At 43.5% G+C, this 25,129-nt stretch overlaps 4 non-coding genes across 4 annotated transcripts; all 4 read right to left on the bottom strand.

The window, feature by feature from the left end:
- Window positions 1–3,437: 3,437 nt before the first annotated feature.
- On the bottom strand, window positions 3,438–3,601 carry LOC129856248 (U1 spliceosomal RNA). The gene has a single exon (XR_008759662.1). It is a non-coding gene; the product is annotated as a U1 spliceosomal RNA (small nuclear RNA).
- A 4,132-nt stretch (window positions 3,602–7,733) lies between these two features.
- Window positions 7,734–7,897, bottom strand: LOC129856225 (U1 spliceosomal RNA). Its single transcript, XR_008759640.1, has one exon. It is a non-coding gene; the product is annotated as a U1 spliceosomal RNA (small nuclear RNA).
- A 4,141-nt stretch (window positions 7,898–12,038) lies between these two features.
- LOC129856214 (U1 spliceosomal RNA) lies at window positions 12,039–12,202 on the bottom strand. The gene has a single exon (XR_008759629.1). It is a non-coding gene; the product is annotated as a U1 spliceosomal RNA (small nuclear RNA).
- A 6,029-nt stretch (window positions 12,203–18,231) lies between these two features.
- On the bottom strand, window positions 18,232–18,395 carry LOC129856380 (U1 spliceosomal RNA). The gene has a single exon (XR_008759782.1). It is a non-coding gene; the product is annotated as a U1 spliceosomal RNA (small nuclear RNA).
- Window positions 18,396–25,129: the final 6,734 nt, after the last annotated feature.

Here is a 25,129-nt window from a genome sequence, read left to right as displayed (position 1 = left end):
TGCTCTCAGTAAAATATGATTCCACCATCGACCACAGGGAAGCAACGACCCTCAGACATGGAGGAGAAACAGTCGCCTACTACTTCATCAACAACAAGACACACTAGTAGCTACTAAGGGGTGTGCTGACATGGACATACTCGAATTTGTAATTTATCCTAGTAGCAGGCTGCAGGACTCTAAATGATGATCCTATGATCAGACCAGAAACATGCCAGGAAAAGAGAGAGGATGAAATGATGAAGCCAGCGGAGGAAGAACTATAGCTTCACTCTATCCAATCAGAGCAGCAGGATCAACCTACAGCCCGCCCTTCTCTTTACAAATCAAATCAAGTTTATTTTATATAGCCCTTCGTACATCAGCTAATATCTCGAAGTGCTGTACAGAAACCCAGCCTAAAACCCCAAACAGCAAGCAATGCAGGTGTAGAAGCACGGTGGCTAGGAAAAACTCCCTAGAAAGGCCAAAACCTAGGAAGAAACCTAGAGAGGAACCAGGCTATGAGGGGTGGCCAGTCCTCTTCTGGCTGTGCAGGGTGGAGATTATAACAGAACATGGCCAAGATGTTCAAATGTTCATAAATGACCAGCATGGTCAAATAATAATAATCAGGTGTAAATGTCAGTTGGCTTTTCATAGCCGATCATTAAGAGTATCTCTACCGCTCCTGCGGTCTCTAGAGAGTTGAAAACAGCAGGTCTGGGACAGGTAGCACGTCCGGTGGACAGGTCAGGGTTCCATAGCCGCAGGCAGAACAGTTGAAACTGGAACAGCAGCAAGGCCAGGTGGACTGGGGACAGCACAGACACGGAAACTAGCCAGGTGATTTATTTAGATCACGCACATGACTGAGAGATTCTTGCTGGCACCCGAAAAAAAATATGTTTATTCCGATCACAGATTATTACAAAAAAGACTTAGATCATAATCGTATCAAGAAAATTGCCCATATCAGGTACGATCCTCGTTTTGTCTGACTACTCCACACACCTCTAGTAGCTACAGTAACAGAGACGTTAATAATGAACACATTGTTCTATCTGTGGTAATAGGACGTGGGAGAAACGTTTTTCTTAACAGTAAGTGTTACACGTATTGATGCATACGACATGCACATACTGAAATCACAGTCACAAATAGCTTGACTGAGTGGCTGTTTTGGCCTCAATAGCTGAGCTTTTATTTAATTATCTTTATTTAACCTTTATTTAACTAGGCAACAAATTATTTATTTACATTGACGGCCTACACCGGCCAAACCTGGACAACGCTGGGCCAATTGAATAGGCTACTACAACTCATAGTTTGTCGTACTTTTCAGACAGGTGATCTATTACAAATTATAAACTGGGTGGTTTGAGCCCTGAATGCAGATTGACAAAAACATATAATTTTACTGTTCTAATTTAGTTGGTAACCAGTTTCTAATAGCAATAATGTACCTCTGGGGTTGTGGTATATGGCCAATGTTAGATTGACCCCTATCCACAAGAAGGGCAGGAAAACAGACCTGTATCTATGTTGAGTATGCAGTCTAAGGTGCTGGAAGAAGTCATTTATGAATAGATGGATGAATATACTGGCAAGAATACTCTTATCAGAACTACAGTCTGGTTTTAGAAAGACCCACTCCACTGACATCTTTGTTTTGACTGACTTCATCAGGAAATAAATGGACCAGGGAAATGTCTGTGGTATGGTAATGGTTGACCAGGGAAATGTCTGTGGCATGGTAATGGATGACCAGGGAAATGTCTGTGGCATGGTAATGGTTGACCAGGGAAATGTCTGTGGCATGTAATGGATGACCAGGGAAAAGTCTGTTGGCATGGTAATGGTTGACCAGGGAAATATCTGTGAAATGGTTGGTCAGGGAAATGTCTGTGGCATGGTAATGGATGACCAGGGAAATGTCTGTGGAATGGTAATGTTTGACCAGGGAAATGTATGTGGCATGGTAATGGATGACCAGGGAAATGTCTGTGGTATGGGAATGATTGACCAGGGAAATGTCTGTGGCATGGTAATGGTTGACCAGGGAAATGTCTGCAGCATGGTAATGGTTGACCAGGGAAATGTCTGTTGTCATGGTTGACCAGGGAAATGTCTGTGGCATGTTAATGGTTGACCAGGGAAATGTCTGTGGAATGATTGGCCAGGGAACTGTCTGTGGCATGGTAATGGTTGACAAGGGAAATGTCTGTGGCATGGTAATGGTTGACCAGGGAAATGTCTGTGGCATGGTTGACCAGGGAAATGTCTGCGGCATGGTAATGGTTGACAAGGGAAATGTCTGTGGTATGGTAATGGTTGACCAGGGAAATGTCTGCAGCATGGTAATGGTTGACCAGGGAAATGTCTGTTGTCATGGTTGACCAGGGAAATGTCTGTGGCATGGTAATGGTTGACCAGGAAAATGTCTGTGGAATGATTGACCAGGGAACTGTCTGTGGCATGGTAATGGTTGACAAGGGAAATGTCTGGTGGCATGGTAATGGTTGACCAGGGAACTGTCTGTGGCATGGTAATGGTTTACAAGGGAAATGTCTGTGGCATGGTTGACCAGGGAAATGTCTGCGTTATGGTAATGGTTGACAAGGGAAATGTCTGTGGCATGGTAATGGTTGACCAGGGAACTGTCTGTGGCATGGTAATGGTTGACAAGGGAAATGTCTGTGGCATGGTAATGGTTGACAAGGGAAATGTCTGTGGCATGGTAATGGTTGACCAGGGAAATATCTGTGGCATGGTTAACCAGGGAACTGTCTGTGGCATGATAATGGTTGACCAGGGAAATGTCTGTGGCATGGTAATGGTTGACCAGGGAAATGTATGTTGTCATGGTAATGGTTGACCAGGGAAATGTCTGTCAAAGCTAATGTGATTATCCAAGTCATTCAATCAATTTCCTCCCTCTTAATTTTGATCAATATGTTACAATGAGCAGTAATCTATTGTTGTCAATTAATATTGCAAGTCAGCTAAGATCAAATTCTTATTTACATTGACTGCATACCCCGGACAAACCTGACGACGCTGGTCCAATTGTGCGCCGCCCTATGGGACTCCCAATCACGGCCGGATGTGATGCAGCCGGTTTATTGTGGCCTTATATTACAAACTGTCCAATAAATGACTTAATTATCTAGCAAATATAACCTCAATCCAGATGACCTTTTCCTTGACATAATCAGGACATGACAGGCATAATCAGCAGTGGTACAATAACAGATCACACACATTGTTGTTTTCAGAAGACAAAATGTATCTCTGAGGCCTTGGTTGCCTTTTAAACAGAGCCGACATTCTATATAGCCATTCATCTGATACGAAAATGGAAATGTTGACAAATCTCCTTCTCAATAGGAAAATCATCAGAACTCACCTGACATAACAATTTAAAACAGCTCAAACATTATTTTTAACATGAAGATCAGGGGAGAGCGCGAACGCAGTCCCCCACTACCATAAATTATGCAATCGAGATTTCCACATTTGAGAAATTCGCAGGGGTCAGCACAGCCGGAGTGCAATGGCTGAGCCTCGCCCTGGGTGAACCGCCTTCTTGATCACGGTGTCTCTCTTGCCAGGTAAGTGTGAGTTGGTAGAGAGCCACTGATTCCAGGACAACGGTGTTTGACTCAAGGTTACCACTTCTACTACTGATAATATCACATCATATCGACCAGGGTTTAATGACATTTATGAATACAGTTGAGGACAAAGCGGTGGAAAAGCGATGCACTTTGTTTTACTATATTATATCACTGTCTGACTATTTTCCCATCATGCAACAAGGTAGAAATTCTATACATATTGATTTTTTTTGTCTAAATGTCTGTCTGATTACACACAAGTAGGCGACGTACCAAAATGCTGAAATCACGTTCGTGCACACACAGCCAACCGAATGACACCAACTATTTCTGGTGTTTTGTAGCGTTCCAGACGTTGTAGGAATAGTTTCATCACGCTTGTTTTCTGCTCTCAGTAAAATATGATTCCACCATCGACCACAGGGAAGCAACGACCCTCAGACATGGAGGAGAAACAGTCGCCTACTACTTCATCAACAACAAGACACACTAGTAGCTACTAAGGGGTGTGCTGACATGGACATACTCGAATTTGTAATTTATCCTAGTAGCAGGCTGCAGGACTCTAAATGATGATCCTATGATCAGACCAGAAACATGCCAGGAAAAGAGAGAGGATGAAATGATGAAGCCAGCGGAGGAAGAACTATAGCTTCACTCTATCCAATCAGAGCAGCAGGATCAACCTACAGCCCGCCCTTCTCTTTACAAATCAAATCAAGTTTATTTTATATAGCCCTTCGTACATCAGCTAATATCTCGAAGTGCTGTACAGAAACCCAGCCTAAAACCCCAAACAGCAAGCAATGCAGGTGTAGAAGCACGGTGGCTAGGAAAAACTCCCTAGAAAGGCCAAAACCTAGGAAGAAACCTAGAGAGGAACCAGGCTATGAGGGGTGGCCAGTCCTCTTCTGGCTGTGCAGGGTGGAGATTATAACAGAACATGGCCAAGATGTTCAAATGTTCATAAATGACCAGCATGGTCAAATAATAATAATCAGGTGTAAATGTCAGTTGGCTTTTCATAGCCGATCATTAAGAGTATCTCTACCGCTCCTGCGGTCTCTAGAGAGTTGAAAACAGCAGGTCTGGGACAGGTAGCACGTCCGGTGGACAGGTCAGGGTTCCATAGCCGCAGGCAGAACAGTTGAAACTGGAACAGCAGCAAGGCCAGGTGGACTGGGGACAGCACAGACACGGAAACTAGCCAGGTGATTTATTTAGATCACGCACATGACTGAGAGATTCTTGCTGGCACCCGAAAAAAAATATGTTTATTCCGATCACAGATTATTACAAAAAAGACTTAGATCATAATCGTATCAAGAAAATTGCCCATATCAGGTACGATCCTCGTTTTGTCTGACTACTCCACACACCTCTAGTAGCTACAGTAACAGAGACGTTAATAATGAACACATTGTTCTATCTGTGGTAATAGGACGTGGGAGAAACGTTTTTCTTAACAGTAAGTGTTACACGTATTGATGCATACGACATGCACATACTGAAATCACAGTCACAAATAGCTTGACTGAGTGGTTGTTTTGGCCTCAATAGCTGAGCTTTTATTTAATTATCTTTATTTAACCTTTATTTAACTAGGCAACAAATTATTTATTTACATTGACGGCCTACACCGGCCAAACCTGGACAACGCTGGGCCAATTGAATAGGCTACTACAACTCATAGTTTGTCGTACTTTTCAGACAGGTGATCTATTACAAATTATAAACTGGGTGGTTTGAGCCCTGAATGCAGATTGACAAAAACATATAATTTTACTGTTCTAATTTAGTTGGTAACCAGTTTCTAATAGCAATAATGTACCTGTGGGGTTGTGGTATATGGCCAATGTTAGATTGACCCCTATCCACAAGAAGGGCAGGAAAACAGACCTGTATCTATGTTGAGTATGCAGTCTAAGGTGCTGGAAGAAGTCATTTATGAATAGATGGATGAATATACTGGCAAGAATACTCTTATCAGAACTACAGTCTGGTTTTAGAAAGACCCACTCCACTGACATCTTTGTTTTGACTGACTTCATCAGGAAATAAATGGACCAGGGAAATGTCTGTGGTATGGTAATGGTTGACCAGGGAAATGTCTGTGGCATGGTAATGGATGACCAGGGAAATGTCTGTGGCATGGTAATGGTTGACCAGGGAAATGTCTGTGGCATGTAATGGATGACCAGGGAAAAGTCTGTTGGCATGGTAATGGTTGACCAGGGAAATGTCTGTGAAATGGTTGGTCAGGGAAATGTCTGTGGCATGGTAATGGATGACCAGGGAAATGTCTGTGGAATGGTAATGTTTGACCAGGGAAATGTATGTGGCATGGTAATGGATGACCAGGGAAATGTCTGTGGTATGGGAATGATTGACCAGGGAAATGTCTGTGGCATGGTAATGGTTGACCAGAGAAATGTCTACAGCATGGTAATGGTTGACAAGGGAAATGTCTGTGGAATGGTTGACCAGGGAAATGTCTGTGGCATGGTAATGGTTGACCAGGGAAATGTCTGTGGCATGGTAATGGATGACCAGGGAAATGGCTGTGGTAGGGTAATGGTTGACCAGGGAATGTCTGTGGAATGATTGACCAGGGAAATGTCTGTGGCATGGTAATGGTTGACAAGGGAAATGTCTGTGGCATGGTAATGGTTGACCAGGGAAATGTCTGTGGCATGGTTGACAAGGGAAATGTCTGTTGCATAGTAATGGTTGACCAGGGAAATGTCTGCAGCATGGTAATGGTTGACCAGGGAAATGTCTGTTGTCATGGTTGACCAGGGAAATGTCTGTGGCATGTTAATGGTTGACCAGGGAAATGTCTGTGGAATGATTGGCCAAGGAACTGTCTGTGGCATGGTAATGGTTGACAAGGGAAATGTCTGTGGCATGGTAATGGTTGACCAGGGAAATGTCTGTGGCATGGTTGACCAGGGAAATGTCTGCGGCATGGTAATGGTTGACAAGGGAAATGTCTGTGGTATGGTAATGGTTGACCAGGGAAATGTCTGCAGCATGGTAATGGTTGACCAGGGAAATGTCTGTTGTTTTTGTTGACCAGGGAAATGTCTGTGGCATGGTAATGGTTGACCAGGAAAATGTCTGTGGAATGATTGACCAGGGAACTGTCTGTGGCATGGTAATGGTTGACAAGGGAAATGTCTGGTGGCATGGTAATGGTTGACCAGGGAACTGTCTGTGGCATGGTAATGGTTTACAAGGGAAATGTCTGTGGCATGGTTGACCAGGGAAATGTCTGCGTTATGGTAATGGTTGACAAGGGAAATGTCTGTGGCATGGTAATGGTTGACCAGGGAACTGTCTGTGGCATGGTAATGGTTGACAAGGGAAATGTCTGTGGCATGGTAATGGTTGACAAGGGAAATGTCTGTGGCATGGTAATGGTTGACCAGGGAAATATCTGTGGCATGGTTAACCAGGGAACTGTCTGTGGCATGGTAATGGTTGACCAGGGAAATGTCTGTGGCATGGTAATGGTTGACCAGGGAAATGTATGTTGTCATGGTAATGGTTGACCAGGGAAATGTCTGTCAAAGCTAATGTGATTATCCAAGTCATTCAATCAATTTCCTCCCTCTTAATTTTGATCAATATGTTACAATGAGCAGTAATCTATTGTTGTCAATAAATATTGCAAGTCAGTTAAGATCAAATTCTTATTTACATTGACTGCATACCCCGGACAAACCTGACGACGCTGGTCCAATTGTGCGCCGCCCTATGGGACTCCCAATCACGGCCGGATGTGATGCAGCCGGTTTATTGTGGCCTTATATTACAAACTGTCCAATAAATGACTTAATTATCTAGCAAATATAACCTCAATCCAGATGACCTTTTCCTTGACATAATCAGGACATGACAGGCATAATCAGCAGTGGTACAATAACAGATCACACACATTGTTGTTTTCAGAAGACAAAATGTATCTCTGAGGCCTTGGTTGCCTTTTAAACAGAGCCGACATTCTATATAGCCATTCATCTGATACGAAAATGGAAATGTTGACAAATCTCCTTCTCAATAGGAAAATCATCAGAACTCACCTGACATAACAATTTAAAACAGCTCAAACATTATTTTTAACATGAAGATCAGGGGAGAGCGCGAACGCAGTCCCCCACTACCATAAATTATGCAATCGAGATTTCCACATTTGAGAAATTCGCAGGGGTCAGCACAGCCGGAGTGCAATGGCTGAGCCTCGCCCTGGGTGAACCGCCTTCTTGATCACGGTGTCTCTCTTGCCAGGTAAGTATGAGTTGTACACGTTGGTAGAGAGCCACTGATTCCAGGACAACGGTGTTTGACTCAAGGTTACCACTTCTACTACTGATAATATCACATCATATCGACCAGGGTTTAATGACATTTATGAATACAGTTGAGGACAAAGCGGTGGAAAAGCGATGCACTTTGTTTTACTATATTATATCACTGTCTGACTATTTTCCCATCATGCAACAAGGTAGAAATTCTATACATATTGATTTTTTTTGTCTAAATGTCTGTCTGATTACACACAAGTAGGCGACGTACCAAAATGCTGAAATCACGTTCGTGCACACACAGCCAACCGAATGACACCAACTATTTCTGGTGTTTTGTAGCGTTCCAGACGTTGTAGGAATAGTTTCATCACGCTTGTTTTCTGCTCTCAGTAAAATATGATTCCACCATCGACCACAGGGAAGCAACGACCCTCAGACATGGAGGAGAAACAGTCGCCTACTACTTCATCAACAACAAGACACACTAGTAGCTACTAAGGGGTGTGCTGACATGGACATACTCGAATTTGTAATTTATCCTAGTAGCAGGCTGCAGGACTCTAAATGATGATCCTATGATCAGACCAGAAACATGCCAGGAAAAGAGAGAGGATGAAATGATGAAGCCAGCGGAGGAAGAACTATAGCTTCACTCTATCCAATCAGAGCAGCAGGATCAACCTACAGCCCGCCCTTCTCTTTACAAATCAAATCAAGTTTATTTTATATAGCCCTTCGTACATCAGCTAATATCTCGAAGTGCTGTACAGAAACCCAGCCTAAAACCCCAAACAGCAAGCAATGCAGGTGTAGAAGCACGGTGGCTAGGAAAAACTCCCTAGAAAGGCCAAAACCTAGGAAGAAACCTAGAGAGGAACCAGGCTATGAGGGGTGGCCAGTCCTCTTCTGGCTGTGCAGGGTGGAGATTATAACAGAACATGGCCAAGATGTTCAAATGTTCATAAATGACCAGCATGGTCAAATAATAATAATCAGGTGTAAATGTCAGTTGGCTTTTCATAGCCGATCATTAAGAGTATCTCTACCGCTCCTGCGGTCTCTAGAGAGTTGAAAACAGCAGGTCTGGGACAGGTAGCACGTCCGGTGGACAGGTCAGGGTTCCATAGCCGCAGGCAGAACAGTTGAAACTGGAACAGCAGCAAGGCCAGGTGGACTGGGGACAGCACAGACACGGAAACTAGCCAGGTGATTTATTTAGATCACGCACATGACTGAGAGATTCTTGCTGGCACCCGAAAAAAAATATGTTTATTCCGATCACAGATTATTACAAAAAAGACTTAGATCATAATCGTATCAAGAAAATTGCCCATATCAGGTACGATCCTCGTTTTGTCTGACTACTCCACACACCTCTAGTAGCTACAGTAACAGAGACGTTAATAATGAACACATTGTTCTATCTGTGGTAATAGGACGTGGGAGAAACGTTTTTCTTAACAGTAAGTGTTACACGTATTGATGCATACGACATGCACATACTGAAATCACAGTCACAAATAGCTTGACTGAGTGGTTGTTTTGGCCTCAATAGCTGAGCTTTTATTTAATTATCTTTATTTAACCTTTATTTAACTAGGCAACAAATTATTTATTTACATTGACGGCCTACACCGGCCAAACCTGGACAACGCTGGGCCAATTGAATAGGCTACTACAACTCATAGTTTGTCGTACTTTTCAGACAGGTGATCTATTACAAATTATAAACTGGGTGGTTTGAGCCCTGAATGCAGATTGACAAAAACATATAATTTTACTGTTCTAATTTAGTTGGTAACCAGTTTCTAATAGCAATAATGTACCTGTGGGGTTGTGGTATATGGCCAATGTTAGATTGACCCCTATCCACAAGAAGGGCAGGAAAACAGACCTGTATCTATGTTGAGTATGCAGTCTAAGGTGCTGGAAGAAGTCATTTATGAATAGATGGATGAATATACTGGCAAGAATACTCTTATCAGAACTACAGTCTGGTTTTAGAAAGACCCACTCCACTGACATCTTTGTTTTGACTGACTTCATCAGGAAATAAATGGACCAGGGAAATGTCTGTGGTATGGTAATGGTTGACCAGGGAAATGTCTGTGGCATGGTAATGGATGACCAGGGAAATGTCTGTGGCATGGTAATGGTTGACCAGGGAAATGTCTGTGGCATGTAATGGATGACCAGGGAAAAGTCTGTTGGCATGGTAATGGTTGACCAGGGAAATGTCTGTGAAATGGTTGGTCAGGGAAATGTCTGTGGCATGGTAATGGATGACCAGGGAAATGTCTGTGGAATGGTAATGTTTGACCAGGGAAATGTATGTGGCATGGTAATGGATGACCAGGGAAATGTCTGTGGTATGGGAATGATTGACCAGGGAAATGTCTGTGGCATGGTAATGGTTGACCAGAGAAATGTCTACAGCATGGTAATGGTTGACAAGGGAAATGTCTGTGGAATGGTTGACCAGGGAAATGTCTGTGGCATGGTAATGGTTGACCAGGGAAATGTCTGTGGCATGGTAATGGATGACCAGGGAAATGGCTGTGGTAGGGTAATGGTTGACCAGGGAATGTCTGTGGAATGATTGACCAGGGAAATGTCTGTGGCATGGTAATGGTTGACAAGGGAAATGTCTGTGGCATGGTAATGGTTGACCAGGGAAATGTCTGTGGCATGGTTGACAAGGGAAATGTCTGTTGCATAGTAATGGTTGACCAGGGAAATGTCTGCAGCATGGTAATGGTTGACCAGGGAAATGTCTGTTGTCATGGTTGACCAGGGAAATGTCTGTGGCATGTTAATGGTTGACCAGGGAAATGTCTGTGGAATGATTGGCCAGGGAACTGTCTGTGGCATGGTAATGGTTGACAAGGGAAATGTCTGTGGCATGGTAATGGTTGACCAGGGAAATGTCTGTGGCATGGTTGACCAGGGAAATGTCTGCGGCATGGTAATGGTTGACAAGGGAAATGTCTGTGGTATGGTAATGGTTGACCAGGGAAATGTCTGCAGCATGGTAATGGTTGACCAGGGAAATGTCTGTTGTTTTTGTTGACCAGGGAAATGTCTGTGGCATGGTAATGGTTGACCAGGAAAATGTCTGTGGAATGATTGACCAGGGAACTGTCTGTGGCATGGTAATGGTTGACAAGGGAAATGTCTGGTGGCATGGTAATGGTTGACCAGGGAACTGTCTGTGGCATGGTAATGGTTTACAAGGGAAATGTCTGTGGCATGGTTGACCAGGGAAATGTCTGCGTTATGGTAATGGTTGACAAGGGAAATGTCTGTGGCATGGTAATGGTTGACCAGGGAACTGTCTGTGGCATGGTAATGGTTGACAAGGGAAATGTCTGTGGCATGGTAATGGTTGACAAGGGAAATGTCTGTGGCATGGTAATGGTTGACCAGGGAAATATCTGTGGCATGGTTAACCAGGGAACTGTCTGTGGCATGGTAATGGTTGACCAGGGAAATGTCTGTGGCATGGTAATGGTTGACCAGGGAAATGTATGTTGTCATGGTAATGGTTGACCAGGGAAATGTCTGTCAAAGCTAATGTGATTATCCAAGTCATTCAATCAATTTCCTCCCTCTTAATTTTGATCAATATGTTACAATGAGCAGTAATCTATTGTTGTCAATAAATATTGCAAGTCAGTTAAGATCAAATTCTTATTTACATTGACTGCATACCCCGGACAAACCTGACGACGCTGGTCCAATTGTGCGCCGCCCTATGGGACTCCCAATCACGGCCGGATGTGATGCAGCCGGTTTATTGTGGCCTTATATTACAAACTGTCCAATAAATGACTTAATTATCTAGCAAATATAACCTCAATCCAGATGACCTTTTCCTTGACATAATCAGGACATGACAGGCATAATCAGCAGTGGTACAATAACAGATCACACACATTGTTGTTTTCAGAAGACAAAATGTATCTCTGAGGCCTTGGTTGCCTTTTAAACAGAGCCGACATTCTATATAGCCATTCATCTGATACGAAAATGGAAATGTTGACAAATCTCCTTCTCAATAGGAAAATCATCAGAACTCACCTGACATAACAATTTAAAACAGCTCAAACATTATTTTTAACATGAAGATCAGGGGAGAGCGCGAACGCAGTCCCCCACTACCATAAATTATGCAATCGAGATTTCCACATTTGAGAAATTCGCAGGGGTCAGCACAGCCGGAGTGCAATGGCTGAGCCTCGCCCTGGGTGAACCGCCTTCTTGATCACGGTGTCTCTCTTGCCAGGTAAGTATGAGTTGTACACGTTGGTAGAGAGCCACTGATTCCAGGACAACGGTGTTTGACTCAAGGTTACCACTTCTACTACTGATAATATCACATCATATCGACCAGGGTTTAATGACATTTATGAATACAGTTGAGGACAAAGCGGTGGAAAAGCGATGCACTTTGTTTTACTATATTATATCACTGTCTGACTATTTTCCCATCATGCAACAAGGTAGAAATTCTATACATATTGATTTTTTTTGTCTAAATGTCTGTCTGATTACACACAAGTAGGCGACGTACCAAAATGCTGAAATCACGTTCGTGCACACACAGCCAACCGAATGACACCAACTATTTCTGGTGTTTTGTAGCGTTCCAGACGTTGTAGGAATAGTTTCATCACGCTTGTTTTCTGCTCTCAGTAAAATATGATTCCACCATCGACCACAGGGAAGCAACGACCCTCAGACATGGAGGAGAAACAGTCGCCTACTACTTCATCAACAACAAGACACACTAGTAGCTACTAAGGGGTGTGCTGACATGGACATACTCGAATTTGTAATTTATCCTAGTAGCAGGCTGCAGGACTCTAAATGATGATCCTATGATCAGACCAGAAACATGCCAGGAAAAGAGAGAGGATGAAATGATGAAGCCAGCGGAGGAAGAACTATAGCTTCACTCTATCCAATCAGAGCAGCAGGATCAACCTACAGCCCGCCCTTCTCTTTACAAATCAAATCAAGTTTATTTTATATAGCCCTTCGTACATCAGCTAATATCTCGAAGTGCTGTACAGAAACCCAGCCTAAAACCCCAAACAGCAAGCAATGCAGGTGTAGAAGCACGGTGGCTAGGAAAAACTCCCTAGAAAGGCCAAAACCTAGGAAGAAACCTAGAGAGGAACCAGGCTATGAGGGGTGGCCAGTCCTCTTCTGGCTGTGCAGGGTGGAGATTATAACAGAACATGGCCAAGATGTTCAAATGTTCATAAATGACCAGCATGGTCAAATAATAATAATCAGGTGTAAATGTCAGTTGGCTTTTCATAGCCGATCATTAAGAGTATCTCTACCGCTCCTGCGGTCTCTAGAGAGTTGAAAACAGCAGGTCTGGGACAGGTAGCACGTCCGGTGGACAGGTCAGGGTTCCATAGCCGCAGGCAGAACAGTTGAAACTGGAACAGCAGCAAGGCCAGGTGGACTGGGGACAGCACAGACACGGAAACTAGCCAGGTGATTTATTTAGATCACGCACATGACTGAGAGATTCTTGCTGGCACCCGAAAAAAAATATGTTTATTCCGATCACAGATTATTACAAAAAAGACTTAGATCATAATCGTATCAAGAAAATTGCCCATATCAGGTACGATCCTCGTTTTGTCTGACTACTCCACACACCTCTAGTAGCTACAGTAACAGAGACGTTAATAATGAACACATTGTTCTATCTGTGGTAATAGGACGTGGGAGAAACGTTTTTCTTAACAGTAAGTGTTACACGTATTGATGCATACGACATGCACATACTGAAATCACAGTCACAAATAGCTTGACTGAGTGGTTGTTTTGGCCTCAATAGCTGAGCTTTTATTTAATTATCTTTATTTAACCTTTATTTAACTAGGCAACAAATTATTTATTTACATTGACGGCCTACACCGGCCAAACCTGGACAACGCTGGGCCAATTGAATAGGCTACTACAACTCATAGTTTGTCGTACTTTTCAGACAGGTGATCTATTACAAATTATAAACTGGGTGGTTTGAGCCCTGAATGCAGATTGACAAAAACATATAATTTTACTGTTCTAATTTAGTTGGTAACCAGTTTCTAATAGCAATAATGTACCTCTGGGGTTGTGGTATATGGCCAATGTTAGATTGACCCCTATCCACAAGAAGGGCAGGAAAACAGACCTGTATCTATGTTGAGTATGCAGTCTAAGGTGCTGGAAGAAGTCATTTATGAATAGATGGATGAATATACTGGCAAGAATACTCTTATCAGAACTACAGTCTGGTTTTAGAAAGACCCACTCCACTGACATCTTTGTTTTGACTGACTTCATCAGGAAATAAATGGACCAGGGAAATGTCTGTGGTATGGTAATGGTTGACCAGGGAAATGTCTGTGGCATGGTAATGGATGACCAGGGAAATGTCTGTGGCATGGTAATGGTTGACCAGGGAAATGTCTGTGGCATGTAATGGATGACCAGGGAAAAGTCTGTTGGCATGGTAATGGTTGACCAGGGAAATGTCTGTGAAATGGTTGGTCAGGGAAATGTCTGTGGCATGGTAATGGATGACCAGGGAAATGTCTGTGGAATGGTAATGTTTGACCAGGGAAATGTATGTGGCATGGTAATGGATGACCAGGGAAATGTCTGTGGTATGAGAATGATTGACCAGGGAAATGTCTGTGGCATGGTAATGGTTGACCAGAGAAATGTCTACAGCATGGTAATGGTTGACAAGGGAAATGTCTGTGGAATGGTTGACCAGGGAAATGTCTGTGGCATGGTAATGGTTGACCAGGGAAATGTCTGTGGCATGGTAATGGATGACCAGGGAAATGGCTGTGGTAGGGTAATGGTTGACCAGGGAATGTCTGTGGAATGATTGACCAGGGAAATGTCTGTGGCATGGTAATGGTTGACAAGGGAAATGTCTGTGGCATGGTAATGGTTGACCAGGGAAATGTCTGTGGCATGGTTGACAAGGGAAATGTCTGTTGCATAGTAATGGTTGACCAGGGAAATGTCTGCAGCATGGTAATGGTTGACCAGGGAAATGTCTGTTGTCATGGTTGACCAGGGAAATGTCTGTGGCATGTTAATGGTTGACCAGGGAAATGTCTGTGGAATGATTGGCCAGGGAACTGTCTGTGGCATGGTAATGGTTGACAAGGGAAATGTCTGTGGCATGGTAATGGTTGACCAGGGAAATGTCTGTGGCATGGTTGACCAGGGAAATGTCTGCGGCATGGTAATGGTTGACAAGGGAAATGTCTGTGGTATGGTAATGGTTGACCAGGGAAATGTCTGCAGCATGGTAATGGTTGACCAGGGAAATGTCTGTTGTCATGGTTGACCAGGGAAATGTCTGTGGAATGGTAATGTTTGACCAGGGAAATGTCTGTGGCATGGTAACGGATGACCAGGGAAATGTCTGTGGTTTGGTAATGGTTGACCAGGGAAATGTCTGTGGAATGATTGACCAGGGAAATGTCTGTGGCATGGTAATGGTTGACCAGGGAAATGTCTACAGCATGGTAATGGTTGACAAGGGAAATGTCTGTGGAATGGTTGACCAGGGAAATGTATGCAGCATGGTTATGGTTGACCAGGGAAATGTATGTTGTCATGGTAATGGTTGACCAGGGAAATGTATGTGGCATGGTAATGGTTGACCAGGGAAATGTCTGTGGTATGGTAATGGATGACCAGGGAAATGTCTGTGGTATGGTAATGGTTGACCAGGGAATGTCTGTGGAATGATTGACCAGGGAAATGTCTGTGGCATGGTAATGGTTGACCAGGGAAATGTCTGTGGAATGATTGGCCAGGGAACTGTCTGTGGCATGGTAATGATTGACCAGGGAAATGTCTGTGGCATGGTTGCCCAGGGAAATGTCTGCGGCATGGTAATGGTTGACAAGGGAAATGTCTGTGGCATGGTAATGGTTGACCAGGGAAATGTCTGTTGTCATGGTTGACCAGGGAAATGTCTGTGGCATGGTAATGGTAGACCAGGGAAATGTCTGTGGTATGGTAATGGTTGACCAGGAAAATGTCTGTGGAATGATTGACCAGGGAACTGTCTGTGGCATGGTAATGGTTGACAAGGGAAATGTCTGTGGAATGGTAATGTTTGACCAGGGAAATGTCTGTGGCATGGTAATGGATGACCAGGGAAATGTCTGTGGTATGGTAATGGTTGACCAGGGAAATGTCTGTGGCATTGTAATGGATGACATGGGAAATGTCTGTGGTATGGTAATGTTTGACCAGGGAAATGTCTGTGGAATGGTAATGTTTGACCATGGAAATGTCTGTGGAATTGCAATGTTTGGCCAGGGAAATGTCTGTTGTCATGGTTGACCAGGGAAATGTCTGCGACATGGTAATGGTTGACAAGGGAAATGTCTGTAGAATGGTTGACCAGGGAAATGTATGTTGTCATGGTAATGGTTGACCAGGGAAATATCTGTGGCATGGTAATGGTTGACCAGGGAAATGTATGTTGTCATGGTAATGGTTGACCAGGGAAATGTATGTGGCATGGTAATGGTTGACCAGGGAAATGTCTGTGGCATGGTAATGGATGACCAGGGAAATGTCTGTGGTATGGTAATGGTTGACCAGGGAATGTCTGTGGAATGATTGACCAGGGAAATGTCTGTGGCATGGTAATGGTTGACCAGGGAAATGTCTGTGGAATGATTGGCCAGGGAACTGTCTGTGGCATGGTAATGGTTGACCAGGGAAATGTCTGTGGAATGATTGGCCAGGGAACTGTCTGTGGCATGGTAATGGTTGACAAGGGAAATGTTTGTGGCATGGTAATGGTTGACCAGGGAAATGTCTGCAGCATGGTAATGGTTGACCAGGGAAATGTCTGTGGCATGTTAATGGTTGACCAGGGAAATGTCTGTGGAATGATTGGCCAGGGAACTGTCTGTGGCATGGTAATGGTTGACAAGGGAAATGTCTTTGGCATGGTAATGGTTGACCAGGGAAATGTCTGTGGCATGGTTGACCAGGGAAATGTCTGCGGCATGGTAATGGTTGACAAGGGAAATGTCTGTTGTCATGGTTGACCAGGGAAATGTCTGTGGCATGGTAATGGTTGACCAGGGAAATGTCTGTGGTATGGTAATGGTTGACCAGGAAAATGTCTGCAGCATGGTAATGGTTAACCAGGGAAATGTCTGTTGTCATGGTTGACCAGGGAAATGTCTGTGGCATGGTAATGGTTGACCAGGGAAATGTCTGTGGTATGGTAATGGTTGACCAGGAAATGTCTGTGGAATGATTGACCAGGGAACTGTCTGTGGCATGGTAATGGTTGACAAGGGAAATGTCTGGTGGCATTGTAATGGTTGACCAGGGAACTGTCTGTGGCATGGTAATGGTTTACAAGGGAAATGTCTGTGGCATGGTTGACCAGGGAAATGTCTGCGGCATGGTAATGGTTGACAAGGGAAATGTCTGTGGCATGGTAATGGTTGACCAGGGAACTGTCTGTGGCATGGTAATGGTTGACAAGGGAAATGTCTGTGGCATGGTAATGGTTGACAAGGGAAATGTCTGTGGCATGGTAATGGTTGACCAGGGAAATATCTGTGGCATGGTTAACCAGGGAACTGTCTGTGGCATGGTAATGGTTGACCAGGGAAATGTCTGTGGCATGGTAATGGTTGACCAGGGAAATGTATGTTGTCATGGTAATGGTTGACCAGGGAAATGTCTGTCAAAGCTAATGTGATTATCCAAGTCATTCAATCAATTTCCTCCCTCTTAATTTTGATCAATATGTTACAATGAGCAGTAATCTATTGTTGTCAATAAATATTGCAAGTCAGTTAAGATCAAATTCTTATTTACATTGACTGCATACCCCGGACAAACCTGACGACGCTGGTCCAATTGTGCGCCGCCCTATGGGACTCCCAATCACGGCCGGATGTGATGCAGCCGGTTTATTGTGGCCTTATATTACAAACTGTCCAATAAATGACTTAATTATCTAGCAAATATAACCTCAATCCAGATGACTTTTTCCTTGAAATATTCCGGACATGACAGGCATAATCACCAGTGGTACAATAACAGATCACACACATTGTTGTTTTCAGAAGACAAAATGTATCTCTGAGGCCTTGGTTGCCTTTTAAACAGAGCCTACATTCTATATTGCCATTCATCTGATACGAAAATGGAAATGTTGACAAATCTCCTTCTCAATAGGAAAATCATCAGAACTCAACTGACATAACAATTTAAAACATCTCAAACATTATTTTTAACCTGAAGATCAGGGGAGAGCGCGAACGCAGTCCCCCACTACCATAAATTATGCAATCGAGATTTCCACATTTGAGGAATTCGCAGGGGTCAGCACAGCCGGAGTGCAATGGCTGAGCCTCGCCCTGGGTGAACCGCTTTCTTGATCACGGTGTCTCCTTTGCCAGGTAAGTATGAGTTGTACACGTTGGTAGAGAGCCACTGATTCCAGGACAACGGTGTTTGACTCACGGTTACCACTTCTACTACTGATAATATCACATCATATCGACCAGGGTTTAATGACATTTATGAATACAGTTGAGGACAAAGCGGTGGACAAGCGATGCACTTTGTTTTACTATATTATATCACTGTCTGACTATTTTCCCATCATGCAACAAGGTAGAAATTCTATACACATTGATTTTTTTTGTCTAAATGTCTGTCTGATTACACACAAGTAGGCGACGTTCCAAAATGCTGAAATCACGTTCGTGCACACACAGCCAACCAAATGACACCAACTATTTCTGGTGTTTTGTAGCGTTCCAGACGTTGTAGGAATAGTTTCATCACGCTTGTTTTCTGCTCTCAGTAAAATATGATTCCACCATCGACCACAGGGAAGCAACGACCCTCAGACATGGAGGATAAACAGTCGCCTACTACTTCATCAACAACAAGACACACTAGTAGCTACTAGGGGTGTGCTGACATGGACATACTCGTATTTGTAATTTATCATAGTAGCAGGCTGCAGGACTCTAAATGATGATCCTATGATCAGACCAGAAACATGCCAGGAAAAGAGAGAGGATGAAATGATGAAGCCAGCGGAGGAAGAACTATAGCTTCACTCTATCCAATCAGAGCAGCAGGATCAACCTACAGCCCGCCCTTCTCTTTACAAATCAAATCAAGTTAATTGTATATAGCCCTTCGTACATCAGCTAATATCTCGAAGTGCTGTACAGAAACCCAGCCTAAAACCCCAAACAGCAAGCAATGCAGGTGTAGAAGCACGGTGGCTAGGAAAAACTCCCTAGAAAGGCCAAAACCTAGGAAGAAACCTAGAGAGGAGCCAGGCTATGAGGGGTGGCCAGTCCTCTTCTGGCTGTGCAGGGTGGAGATTATAACAGAACATGGCCAAGATGTTCAAATGTTCATAAATGACCAGCATGGTCAAATAATAATAATCAGGAGTAAATGTCAGTTGGCTTTTCATAGCCGATCATTAAGAGTATCTCTACCGCTCCTGCGGTCTCTAGAGAGTTGAAAACAGCAGGTCTGGGACAGGTAGCACGTCCGGTGGACAGGTCAGGGTTCCATAGCCGCAGGCAGAACAGTTGAAACTGGAACAGCAGCAAGGCCAGGTGGACTGGGGACAGCACAGACACGGAAACTAGCCAGGTGATTTATTTAGATCACGCACATGACTGAGAGATTCTTGCTGGCACCCGAAAAAAAATATGTTTATTCCGATCACAGATTATTACAAAAAAGACTTAGATCATAATCGTATCAAGAAAATTGCCCATATCAGGTACGATCCTCGTTTTGTCTGACTACTCCACACACCTCTAGTAGCTACAGTAACAGAGACGTTAATAATGAACACATTGTTCTATCTGTGGTAATAGGACGTGGGAGAAACGTTTTTCTTAACAGTAAGTGTTACACGTATTGATGCATACGACATGCACATACTGAAATCACAGTCACAAATAGCTTGACTAAGTGGTTGTTTTGGCCTCAATAGCTGAGCTTTTATTTAATTATCTTTATTTAACCTTTATTTAACTAGGCAACAAATTATTTATTTACATTGACGGCCTACACCGGCCAAACCTGGACAACGCTGGGCCAATTGAATAGGCTACTACAACTCATAGTTTGTCGTACTTTTCAGACAGGTGATCTATTACAAATTATAAACTGGGTGGTTTGAGCCCTGAATGCAGATTGACAAAAACATATAATTTTACTGTTCTAATTTAGTTGGTAACCAGTTTCTAATAGCAATAATGTACTTCTGGGGTTGTGGTATATGGCCAATGTTAGATTGACCCCTATCCACAAGAAGGGCAGGAAAACAGACCTGTATCTATGTTGAGTATGCAGTCTAAGGTGCTGGAAGAAGTCATTTATGAATAGATGGATGAATATACTGGCAAGAATACTCTTATCAGAACTACAGTCTGGTTTTAGAAAGACCCACTCCACTGACATCTCTGTTTTGACTGACTTCATCAGGAAATAAATGGACCAGGGAAATGTCTGTGGTATGGTAATGGTTGACCAGGGAAATGTCTGTGGCATGGTAACGGATGACCAGGGAAATGTCTGTGGCATGGTAATGGTTGACCAGGGAAATGTCTGTGGCATGTAATGGATGACCAGGGAAATGTCTGTTGGCATGGTAATGGTTGACCAGGGAAATGTCTGTGAAATGGTTGGCCAGGGAAATGTCTGTGGCATGGTAATGGTTGACCAGGGAAATGTCTGTGGTATGGTAATGGTTGACCAGGGAAATGTCTGTGGCATGTAATGGTTGACCAGGGAAATGTCTGTGGCATGGTAATGGATGACCAGGGAAATGTATGTTGGCATGGTAATGGTTGACCAGGGAAATGTCTGTGAAATGGTTGGCCAGGGAAATGTCTGTGGCATGGTAATGGTTGACCAGGGAAATGTCTGTGGCATGGTAATGGTTGACCAGGGAAATGTATGTGGCATGTAATGGTTGACCAGGGAAATGTCTGTGGCATGGTAATGGATGACCAGGGAAATGTCTGTGGAATGGTAATGTTTGACCAGGGAAATGTCTGTGGAATGGTAATGGTTGACCAGGGAAATGTCTGTGGCATGGTATTTGATGACCAGGGAAATGTCTGTGGAATGGTAATGGATGACCAGGGAAATGTCTGTGGTATGGTAATGTTTGACCAGGGAAATGTCTGTGGAATGGTAATGTTTGACCAGGGAAATGTCTGTGGAATGGTAATGGTTGACCAGGGAAATGTCTGTGGAATGGTAATGGTTGACCAGGGAAATGTCTACGGCATGGTAATGGTTGACAAGGAAATGTCTGTGGAATGGTTGACCAGGGAAATGTCTGCAGCATGGTTATGGTTGACCAGGGAAATGTATGTTGTCATGGTAGTGGTTGACCAGGGAAATGTATGTGGCATGGTAATGGTTGACCAGGGAAATGTCTGTTGCATGTTAATGGATGACCAGGGAAATGTCTGTGGTATGGTAATGGTTGACCAGGGAATGTCTGTGGAATGATTGACCAGGGAAATGTCTGTGGCATGGTAATGGTTGATCAGGGAAATGTCTGTGGAATGATTGGCCAGGGAAATGTCTGTGGCATGGTAATGGTTGACAAGGGAAATGTCTGTGGCATGGTAATGGTTGACCAGGGAACTGTCTGTGGCATGGTAATGGTTGACAAGGGAAATGTCTGTGTTATGGTAATGGTTGACCAGGGAAATGTCTGTTGGCATGGTAATGGTTGACCAGGGAAATGTCTGTGAAATGGTTGGCCAGGGAAATGTCTGTGGCATGGTAATGGATGACCAGGGAAATGTCTGTGGAATGGTAATGTTTGACCAGGGAAATGTCTTTGGAATGGTAATGTTTGACCAGGGAAATGTCTGTGGAATGGTAATGGTTGACCAGGGAAATGTCTGTGGCATGGTAATGGATGACCAGGGAAATGTCTGTGGAATGGTAATGGATGACCAGGGAAATGTCTGTGGTATGGGAATGTTTGACCAGGGAAATGTCTGTGGAATGGTAATGTTTGACCAGGGAAATGTCTGTGGAATGGTAATGGTTGACCAGGGAAATGTCTGTGGAATGGTAATGGTTGACCAGGGAAATGTCTACGGCATGGTAATGGTTGACAAGGGAAATGTCTGTGGAATGGTTGACCAGGGAAATGTCTGCAGCATGGTTATGGTTGACCAGGGAAATGTATGTTGTCATGGTAATGGTTGACCAGGGAAATGTATGTGGCATGGTAATGGTTGACCAGGGAAATGTCTGTTGCATGGTAATGGATGACCAGGGAAATGTCTGTGGTATGGTAATGGTTGACCAGGGAATGTCTGTGGAATGATTGACCAGGGAAATGTCTGTGGCATGGTAATGGTTGATCAGGGAAATGTCTGTGGAATGATTGGCCAGGGAAATGTCTGTGGCATGGTAATGGTTGACAAGGGAAATGTCTGTGGCATGGTAATGGTTGACCAGGGAACTGTCTGTGGCATGGTAATGGTTGACAAGGGAAATGTCTGTGTTATGGTAATGGTTGACCAGGGAAATGTCTGTTGGCATGGTAATGGTTGACCAGGGAAATGTCTGTGAAATGGTTGGCCAGGGAAATGTCTGTGGCATGGTAATGGATGACCAGGGAAATGTCTGTGGTATGGTAATGTTTGACCAGGGAAATGTCTGTGGAATGGTAATGTTTGACCAGGGAAATGTAGGTGGAATGGTTGACCAGGGGAATGTCTGTGGCATGGTAATGGATGACCAGGGAAATGTCTGTGGAATGGTAATGGATGACCAGGGAAATGTCTGTGGTATGGTAATGTTTGACCAGGGAAATGTCTGTGGCATGGTTGACCAGGGAAATGTCTGCGGCATGGTAATGGTTGACCAGGGAAATGTATGTTGTCATGGTAATGGTTGACCAGGGAAATGTCTGTCAAAGCTAATGTGATTATCCAAGTCATTCAATCAATTTCCTCCCTCTTAATTTTGATCAATATGTTACAATGAGCAGTAATCTATTGTTGTCAATAAATATTGCAAGTCAGTTAAGATCAAATTTGACTGCATACCCCGGACAAACCTGACGACGCTGGTCCAATTGTGCGCCGCCCTATGGGACTCCCAATCACGGCCGGATGTGATGCAGCCGGTTTATTGTGGCCTTATATTACAAACTGTCCAATAAATGACTTAATTATCTAGCAAATATAACCTCAATCCAGATGACCTTTTCCTTGACATAATCAGGACATGACAGGCATAATCACCAGTGGTACAATAACAGATCACACACATTGTTGTTTTCAGAAGACAAAATGTATCTCTGAGGCCTTGGTTGCCTTTTAAACAGAGCCTACATTCTATATAGCCATTCATCTGATACGAAAATGGAAATGTTGACAAATCTCCTCAATAGGAAAATCATCAGAACTCACCTGACATAACAATTTAAAACATCTCAAACATTATCTTTAACATGGTAATTGTTGACCAGGGAAATGTCTGTGAAATGGTTGGCCAGGGAAATGTCTGTGGCATGGTAATGGATGACCAGGGAAATGTCTGTGGAATGATTGACCAGGGAAATGTCTGTGGCATGGTAATGGTTGACCAGGGAAATGTCTGTGGAATGATAATAATAATAATAATAATCAGGAGTAAATGTCAGTTGGCTTTTCATAGCCGATCATTAAGAGTATCTCTACCGCTCCTGCGGTCTCTAGAGAGTTGAAAACAGCAGGTCTGGGACAGGTAGCACGTCCGGTGGACAGGTCAGGGTTCCATAGCCGCAGGCAGAACAGTTGAAACTGGAACAGCAGCAAGGCCAGGTGGACTGGGGACAGCACAGACACGGAAACTAGCCAGGTGATTTATTTAGATCACGCACATGACTGAGAGATTCTTGCTGGCACCCGAAAAAAAATATGTTTATTCCGATCACAGATTATTACAAAAAAGACTTAGATCATAATCGTATCAAGAAAATTGCCCATATCAGGTACGATCCTTTTTTTGTCTGACTACTCCACACACCTCTAGTAGCTACAGTAACAGAGACGTTAATAATGAACACATTGTTCTATCTGTGGTAATAGGACGTGGGAGAAACGTTTTTCTTAACAGTAAGTGTTACACGTATTGATGCATACGACATGCACATACTGAAATCACAGTCACAAATAGCTTGACTAAGTGGTTGTTTTGGCCTCAATAGCTGAGCTTTTATTTAATTATCTTTATTTAACCTTTATTTAACTAGGCAACAAATTATTTATTTACATTGACGGCCTACACCGGCCAAACCTGGACAACGCTGGGCCAATTGAATAGGCTACTACAACTCATAGTTTGTCGTACTTTTCAGACAGGTGATCTATTACAAATTATAAACTGGGTGGTTTGAGCCCTGAATGCAGATTGACAAAAATATATAATTTTACTGTTCTAATTTAGTTGGTAACCAGTTTCTAATAGCAATAATGTACTTCTGGGGTTGTGGTATATGGCCAATGTTAGATTGACCCCTATCCACAAGAAGGGCAGGAAAACAGACCTGTATCTATGTTGAGTATGCAGTCTAAGGTGCTGGAAGAAGTCATTTATGAATAGATGGATGAATATACTGGCAAGAATACTCTTATCAGAACTACAGTCTGGTTTTAGAAAGACCCACTCCACTGACATCTCTGTTTTGACTGACTTCATCAGGAAATAAATGGACCAGGGAAATGTCTGTGGTATGGTAATGGCTGACCAGGGAAATGTCTGTGGCATGGTAATGGATGACCAGGGAAATGTCTGTGGCATGGTAATGGTTGACCAGGGAAATGTCTGTGGCATGTAATGGATGACCAGGGAAAAGTCTGTTGGCATGGTAATGGTTGACCAGGGAAATGTCTGTGAAATGGTTGGCCAGGGAAATGTCTGTGGCATGGTAATGGATGACCAGGGAAATGTCTGTGGTATGGTAATGGTTGACCAGGGAAATGTCTGTGGAATGATTGACCAGGGAAATGTCTGTGGCATGGTAATGGTTGAACAGGGAAATGTCTACAGCATGGTAATGGTTGACAAGGGAAATGTCTGTGGAATGGTTGACCAGGGAAATGTCTGCAGCATGGTTATGGTTGACCAGGGAAATGT

Source organism: Salvelinus fontinalis, chromosome 5 (genome assembly GCF_029448725.1).
Source record: "Salvelinus fontinalis isolate EN_2023a chromosome 5, ASM2944872v1, whole genome shotgun sequence".
NCBI classification, from domain to species: Eukaryota; Metazoa; Chordata; class Actinopteri; order Salmoniformes; family Salmonidae; genus Salvelinus; species Salvelinus fontinalis.
Note: the sequence above shows the minus strand (reverse complement) of the source record. Positions and strands in the feature narration are given on the sequence as shown.